The sequence below is a fragment of the Tupaia chinensis genome, unplaced genomic scaffold (genome assembly GCF_000334495.1).
Source record: "Tupaia chinensis unplaced genomic scaffold, TupChi_1.0 Scaffold144346_1, whole genome shotgun sequence".
Classification (NCBI taxonomy): domain Eukaryota; kingdom Metazoa; phylum Chordata; class Mammalia; order Scandentia; family Tupaiidae; genus Tupaia; species Tupaia belangeri.
In genome coordinates, this window is record NW_006204205.1 from 5,372,845 (window position 1) to 5,379,983 (window position 7,139).

At 45.1% G+C, this 7,139-nt stretch overlaps 1 pseudogene; it reads right to left on the reverse strand.

Annotated features, from left to right (window-relative positions):
• Positions 1 to 2,432: 2,432 nt before the first annotated feature.
• On the reverse strand, positions 2,433 to 3,147 carry LOC102487123 (mortality factor 4-like protein 1 pseudogene; annotated as a pseudogene).
• Positions 3,148 to 7,139: the final 3,992 nt, after the last annotated feature.

Consider the following 7,139-nt stretch of genomic DNA (forward strand, 5'->3'; position numbering starts at 1 on the left):
ATGATTCAAAGAACATTTGTGAACGAGACCAGTGGTTGGTGTAATGGCTGTGTCACTGGACTCCCACGTAGTCAGCCACGGTTCGAATTCTGGACCCGATGGCTTAAAGTCACGTCAGGTGCGTGTGTGTGCATGCCCAAGATCCTGAGAGGAGAACGGAGGAGAAGGGATTGTGGCGTGGCCATCCCCCCTGTGGGGGTGATTTCTTGCTTTTTTTCTGTTTCTTTCTGGTGAGCACAAGCGCCCTATAGCAAAAACCTCTCCAAAAATAAATAAATAAAGAACAATGGTGAACCGAAAAATTGCTAAATATGTAATTATATTTTTAAAAAGCATTTGGTGTAAAGTAAGAAGTTAATGACTAAAGCAAAGTGGAACTAAATTTAAGGGGATTAACAAATGTATTTAATAAATTGCTTCTATCATCTCTCAAAATTTTCTCATGCTCCTTTTTTCCTCCTTTTTTTGGAGAGGTTTTTGCTACAGGGTGCATGCACTTGCCAGAAAGACAGAGGCAGAGAGACAGTAAGAGAGAAATCACCCCCTGGGGGTATGGCCATGCTTCAATCCCTTCTCCTCCATTCTCCTCTCGGGATCTCGGGCACTCATGTACACGTGCCCGGCTCGAGTTTAAGCCACTGGGTCCGGGACTCGAACCATGGTCGACTACATGGGAGTCCAGCGACATAGCCCTTATGCCATCTGCTGGTCCCTTTTTTTTAAAAGAATTATTTCTATTATTTTATTTGTCATTATGGTCATTTTTTGGTTTGATCAGAGCAAGACACACACACACAAACACATACAGAGAGAGAGAGATGCCAGGCCTGGGACTTGAACCAAGGTCAGCCATGTGGGAGTCCAGCACCTTTAATTACCACACCACCAGCTGGCCCCCTCTCCTTTCTTTATGATGGAAAGCATGTCTATGCAACTGTCAGAGAAAGGCAGAGAGAGAAAACACTGTCAATAGGTCTCATCATGCAGCCCTCCAGCTGCTTAGGATCCTGGGTGCCCATGCCAGTCTGTTTTTCAGGCCTAGGTGGGATTCAAAATGCTGGCACCATGTGACTCTGCAGGGCTAGATCATTAAAGCTGAGCCAATGTCTGGGCCCCATTTTTAAAAAAATTTGTTATGTATTGACTTATTTTTAAAATCTGAAGAGAGAGAAAGTGAGAACGCAAGCCGCCAGGTCTGGGACTAGAACTGTGGTCGGCCATGTGAGAGTCCAGTGCTTCAAACACTATGCTACATGTTGGCCCCTGGGCCCCATTTATTATTATTATTATTATTAATTTTATTTTACTTTATTCATTCATTTATTTTAATTGACCAGAAAGAGATGCAGAGGGGGAGAGAGAGAGAGAGAGAGAGAGAAAGCCACCAGGTTGGGGACTCAAACTGTGGTTAGCTATGTAGGAATGTTCAGCACCTTAACCACCATGCCCCACCTGCTGGCCCCAGGGCCCCATTTATTTAAAAAAAAAAAAAAGTTTATTTACTTTTTTATTTTGAAATTTAAATAAAAAATTTATTGAAGATCTGAAAAACAATTCCTAAAAGATTGACTTCAGAGAACTGTAGCTACACAATGCATTGTGTCTATCATGTTAAAACATACATTAGACACAAATACAAAACCGTGAAACAAGTCACTATCATTCAACAATCTGAGCGAAGATAATGCCTAAGGAACAGCATGGATGACTTGCAAAGGATGGGCTCTGTACTTTAAGCCCCAGAAAAAAGGAGCACACATGGATGAGTGTGTTCCGTTATATACACTGAATAGAACCTCTGGCACTCGGAATCAGAGTGTTTTGTCATACAGCATTAACACATATAATAAATGTGTACAGTGTCAAAGGAATAGAACCACCAGCTTTCAAAGCAGCTTTGTCAACTAGGCAATTAAACACTCTAGCCTGTCTCTGTTGTCCATCATGAATACACCGGTAGAAACTCTGAAATGAAAAGAAAAAAGAAGCCGAAGCCCTTCCATTTTCTCTGCTTAAAAATCAAACAGAAAACAAACATCAATTTTTTTTTTTTTGGAGAGGTTTTTGCTATAGGGCGCGTGCGCTCACCAGACAGACAGAGACGGAGAGACAGAAAGCGAGAAATCATCCCCCCGGGGGGATGACCACGCCACAATCCCTTCTCCTCCATTCTCCTCTCGGGATCTTGGGCACGCACGCACACGCGCCCAGCGTGAGTTTTAAGCCACCAGGTCCGGGACGCGAACTGCGGTTGACTACGTGGGAGTCCAGCGACATAGCCATGACGCTAACTGCTGGTTCCCAACAAACATCAATTCTGTTGTACACCAACATCTTCAAAGTACATCGTTTGTACAAGAGAAGGACTAAGAACAACAATGTGTTTACAGAGATCCAAACAGGTGAGCGAGTGCGCCTCTCACACAGCTTTCCTACGGTTCTGGGGTTGGGGGAGCCACTTCATCATCGCTGGCACTAAACAAAGTTGCAGAATTCTTTGCCAGGTACTTTAGGCAACCGTGAAGATAATTCAGTAGTAAGGCAAGGTTCTTCTCATCAGGAGGTGTATAGGCCAACATCGTACCAGTCCGTACAAATAATCTCAGTAGACAGGCGCTCCACACACCTGGGACAGCAGGGTGAGCTGCCAGGATCTCGGCAAACTGGTCTCTCCGACTCGTAGAGAAGCTGAGAGCCCAACATGACACTGACGTATTCTTTTATACCCTGCCACGGCTTCATGAACAGCGTACTCCTTATCGGTGTTTTCTCGAGATTTTTTATAATTTGCGTAATCCTCCCGAGTGGAATCGACATTCTTAGCAGGAAGATCAAAGAGCTGTTTTTGCCTGGTAAATAAGTCCCAGTCATCAACAAGCCATCATGGTTTGAGCTTTTTGGGAGTCTTTTTCAACTCTGTGCATGAATGTTTCCTCATTTTCAACAGTAGGATGTACCCGGGCCTTTTCTTCCGAGGAGGCTGAGGTGTCTCACTGGCGCTGCCACATCTCCATTCCCACGTGTTTTCTGCTCGTTCTTTTTTGTTTTTACTGCAACATTTTTCTGCTGAAGACCAGATGTCTTCTTCCCAGCAGCTCTTCTCATCTTGCCCTCTGCATACTGCTCCTGGTGGGCTTTTTTTTTTTTTTTTAAATGTTCTTTTTTTCTTTTCTTTCTTCTTCTTTTTGGCTAAGTTTTTATAATAAATTTGTTTGATGTACCTGTGATAAAACTATATGGGGATGGCCACGCCGCAATCCCTTCTCCTCCATTCTCCTCTCGGGGTCTTGGGCATGCAGGCACACATGCCCAGAGTGAATTTAAGCCACCAGGTCCGGGACTCAAACCGTGGTCGATTACATGGGAGTCCAGCGTGCCCAAAATCCTGAGAGAATGGAGGAGATGGTGTGGCCATCCCCCATGGAGGGGGTGATTTCTCACTTTCTCTCTATCTTTCTCTGTCTCTGATGAGTGCACGTGCCTTATAGGAAAAATCTCGCTCTTTCTCTCTCAAAAAAAAAAAGATTTATTTATTTAATGAGAAAAAGTGAGAGTGAGGTCAAAGTGACAATAACTGAGAGGGAGCGAGAGAGGGAGACCAACAGGGTGCTGCCATGCTGCGATCCACCCCTATAGTCTTTCAGCCAGCCAGGATCACAGGACTGCCCGTGGGCACACCTGGTGTGTTCAGGCTGACCAAATTGTGGGCCTTCCCACATGGCATCAACATCAAGCAGTGGTGTCTGACCACCTGCACCACTGTGGTTGGACTTCTCGTGCCCATGTCTTAAGAATTATTTTATTTAACTTTATTTATTTTAATTTGAACAGAGAAGGATAGAGAAAGCATGAGAGAGAGAGAGAGAGAGAGAGCAAGCAAGCCGCCAGGTCCAGGCCTCAAACTGCAGTCGGCCATGTGAAAGTTCAGCGCTCTCAACCACCATGCCACACCACTTATCGGCCCACCTCATGCCCATTTTTAATCCCTCTTCACACTTGTCCCCCTGCCCTGATCCCTTGGAAACCACTTATCTGCTACTGTCACTGTGAATTAGTTTACTATTTCTAAAATTTCATACATAGTCCAGTCTGGTGGTGTAGTCAGCAGCACATGAACTGCAGCGCTGGAAGACAGGAGGCTGACCATGGGTTAGGACTTCGAGTTGTCCCAAAAGTGTGCTGGATGTGTGGGTGCCCAAGACCAGAGGAGCTGCAGGGCTACAGACAGGGGTTTACGGTATAAAAGACACTACTGGGGTGGGGGGGGGACCAGCAGGTAGCGCAATGGCTATGTCACTGGATTCCCATGTAGTCAACCACAGTTTGAGTCCCGGACCCGGTGGCTTAAATTCATGCCAGTCGTGTGTGCGTGCGTGCCCAAGATCTCAAGAGGAGAAAGGAGAAAGGATTGTGGCATGGTCATCCCCCCGGGGGGTGATTTCTCTGTCTCTCTCTGTCTTTCTGGTGCATGCACACGCCCTATAGCAAAACAAACAAACAAACAAACAAACAAACAAAACTCTCCAAAAAAAAAAAAAGACAAGACACTAGTGGGGGTGTTTCTCTCAGCCTCTTATGTGCGGGCTCTCTATCATAAACAAATGTAAAAAAGTTAAGCAATATGTACTTTTTGGGGTGGAGGGTCTGATTTCTTTCACTTGGGATAAGTATACCTTTGTATGATTTTTAGGTTTTTGCCACAGGGCATGTGTGCTCACCAGAGTGAAACAAAGAGGGAAAACGAGAGGTCATCCTCCAAGAGGGAAGGCCATGCCGCAACCCCTTTTCCTCTATTCTCCTCTCTGGAGTTTGGGCACACATGCACATGCACCTAGTGCAATTTTCAAGCCGCAGGCCTGGATCTCAAACCTCTGTCAGCCACGTGGGAGTCCAGTGCCTTAACCACCATGACACCTGCTGGTCCCTCCTTTTGTGTTTTTAAATTTGTCAGAGGGTGTATGGACTTGCCAAAGACAGAAACAAAGACAGAGGGAAAGGAAGAAAGCACCCCCTAGTGGGGTATGTTCACACTGCAATTCCTTCTCCTCCATTTCTTCATCTTGTCAAGATTTGGGGCACATTAACACACGTGACCAGAATGTTTTTTTGTTACGGGGGCTGGGATTTGAAGTGAACTATTGACCATGTGGGATCTGGCTCCCTTAACCACCAGGCCATGGGACTGGCCCCATTTACGATTCATCCATGTTGTTGGATGTTGCTATTGTTATTTCTTTTTATCCCTGATAAGTATTCTATTATCCAGATAAAACACAGTTTATTTACCCATTCATCTGTTGATGGATAGTTGGATTGTTTTCCAGTTTGGGACATTACAAATAAATGTGCTATAAATAAGTCTTTGCATGGATAGACACTTTTTTTTTTTTTTTTTTAGGTAAGTACCTAAGACTGAAAAAGTTTCAATTATATGCAGGAACTATGCTTAACTTTTTTTTTTCCAGTGATATTTTTGCTATAGGGAATGTATGCTTGACAGAGAGAGACACACAGAGAGACAGAAAGCAAGAAATCACCCCCACCAGGGGTGATGGCCATCCCGCAATCCCTTCTTCTCCATTCTCCTCTTGGGATCTTGGGCACACACTCACATGTGCTCAGTGAGTTTGAAGCCACTGGATCCGGGACTCAAACCATGGTATGGGAGTCCAGTGACAGCCATTATGTCAACTGCTGGTCCCTAGACTTGATATTTATCTGATGATCTGTTTATGTGGCCTCCAAGGCCTCTTCCAACCCTTAACTCTTATTTGAAAATATAAATGTATACCATCTACTGTGTCATCCCATATCTATATGGGGAATTCTCTGTTTTCTCACTTTCCCTTTCTATCTGCTGAGCATGCATGCCCTACAACAAATTAAAAAAATAAAATAAACAGAGACTAGCAGTTAGCGTAATGGCTATGTCACTGGACTTACATTTAGTCGATCATGGTTTGAATCCTGAACTCGGGACTTAAACTCATGCTGGGCACATGTGTGTGCGTGCCCAAGATCCCGAGAGAATGGAGGAGAAAGGATTGTGGCGTGGCAATCCTCCTTGTGGGGTGATTTCTCGCTTTCTGTCTCACTGTCTCTCTCTGTCTTTCTGGCGAATGCATGCACCCTATAGCAAAAATCTCTAAAAAAAATAAAGATAAATACAAATAAAATAAATAATTTAAAAAGAATTATATAATCTTACTTATCATTTTTAAAGTTTTGTTATAGGGCACACTCCCTTACAACAGAGAGACAGGGAAGGGGAGAAGTGAAAAAGCAAGCCACTAGGTCTGGGACTTGAACCATGGCTGGCCGTGTGGGAGTTCAGCACCTTAGTCACCATGCCACCTGCTGGCCCCCGTTCTCCTCCGGGATATTACACATACCAGATAGAGAGGGAAAGTGAGAAAGCAAGCCACCAGGTCCAGGACTCAAACTGTGGTCGGCCATGTGGGAGTCCAGTTTCTCAACTTTTAAGAAACTGCTGGGACCAGCGGTTAGCGTAATGGCTATGTCGCTGGACTCCCATGTAGTCGAGCGGTTCGAATCCCAGACCTGGTGGCTTAAACTTACGCCAGGAGCATGTGCATGCGTGCCCATGATCCCAAGAGGAGAATGGAAGAGAAGGGATTGCAGCGTGACCATCCCCCCTGGGGGGTGATTTCTCGCTTTCTGTCTCTCTGTCTCTCTGTCTGTCTGGCGAGCGCATGCACCCTATAGCAAAAAACTCAAAAAAAGAAAAAAAAAAAAGAAACTGCTGAATAGTTTCCTGAAGTTATATTTTATACCCCCCCCCCTATGAAAGTTTAAGTTCCTCTACATCCTTGGCAACAGTTGGTATGGTCAATTATCCTAATTTGGCCATTCTTTTTTTTGGGGAGAGGTTTTCCCTATCAGGCGTGTGTGCTCACCAGAAAGAGAGAGAGAGACAGAGAGACAGGAAGCAAGAAATCACCCCCTCAGGGGGAATGGCCACGCTGCAATCCCTTCTCCTCCATTCTCCTCTTGGGATCTTGGGCACACACGCACACGCGCCTGACGTGAGTCTAAGCCACTGGGTCTGGGACTCGAACTGTGGTTGACTACATGGGAGTCCAGCAACATAGCCATTAGGCTAACTGCTGGTCCTGGCC